Source organism: Dama dama, chromosome 26, assembly GCF_033118175.1.
Source record: "Dama dama isolate Ldn47 chromosome 26, ASM3311817v1, whole genome shotgun sequence".
NCBI classification, from domain to species: Eukaryota; Metazoa; Chordata; class Mammalia; order Artiodactyla; family Cervidae; genus Dama; species Dama dama.
Window position 1 is genome coordinate 31946120 of NC_083706.1, and position 1230 is coordinate 31947349.

The 1230-nt window shown below is 43.0% G+C and overlaps 1 pseudogene; it reads right to left on the reverse strand.

Moving 5' to 3' along the window:
• Positions 1 to 623: 623 nt before the first annotated feature.
• On the reverse strand, positions 624 to 870 carry LOC133047012 (cytochrome c oxidase subunit NDUFA4-like; annotated as a pseudogene).
• Positions 871 to 1230: the final 360 nt, after the last annotated feature.

A 1230-nucleotide genomic window follows, 5' to 3' on the forward strand; every position in this document is an offset into this window, starting at 1 on the left:
AAAAATGATACATCACAAGCTGATGATGATAAGCATTAATGCTGTGAATTGGAAATTACAACCTACCTCGTTAACTGTTTTCACTTCTCTGACAATTAGAAGCCAGAAAGGCATAATTTCTAGCTTAAAAGCAAAGTTAGATTGAGGGAAGTTCAGAGACAGGCTGAGGCAATCTGCAGTTATAGGGCCTCAATGCTTATGGAGCTCACAGGGGTAAATGTAGCCACGTTCCTGAGTTACGATCCTAATTCAGGATCTGCAGAGTCTATGATAACTTGTCACTGTTCTGGAAAAGGCTACATGGAAAAAGATTTGTTTCTAGAGATTTTCAGGAAAGTAGCCAATTCAAACTGCTCAATGCTGTGACATCATTTCTGGCTGGTAGCAAGTTCTTTCTGTCATCGTGGGGTTGGCTTGAGAATGAAGAAGAATGTCTTCATACCGACTGTTTCCTTTTTTTTTTCAAATTTCAGACTATTTATTAATCAGTGTAAACCCCAACAGAATACACCAACATGATTTCGTGTATTTAGAGGTGAAATATTTCCTGATTAAGTGGAAAATTTTGCGGACGGCTTCTGGAAGACCTTCATTCTAAGCAGCTTTATAGTGAAATACTTCATTTAGAAGTCTGGACCTTCTTTATTCAGTTTTCTGTAATCTACATTCACTGAGTAGAACTTGTACTGATCATTAGGACCCAGCTGGTTCCGGGGCTCTGGGTTATTCTTTCTGGCCCACGTGACATCGTGATTGAACAAGGCCAGGGGCGAGACATGCAGTGTTGCTCCAGTACCTTGTGCTCCAGTAAATATGAAGGGGGATCAAGCTACGATGCTTCTTGGCCTGACTGATGATCTGCTGGGGCATGGGGCCTCAAGTCCAAATAGAGAGAAAAACGAATCTGCAAGGTCCAGGATTAAACAGCCTCAGATACTATTTGTGAATTCATATGTGCTCCCCACACATACGTGTATGTGCACATTCACATATATACACCAGCACCCACATCTTTAGGTCTGCCTTCCACACCAAATGTATGAACTTATTCACGAGCCTTCCAGTGTCCTCGTCAGGCCAGTTCAGTCCAGCTCTGGAGCAACAGGTAAGATAGATGGATCAGTTCAGTTCAGTTCAGTCACTCAGTCATGTCCGACTCTTTGCGACCGCATGAACCACAGCACGCCAGGCCTCCCTGTCCATCACCAACTCCCGGAGTTTACTTAAACT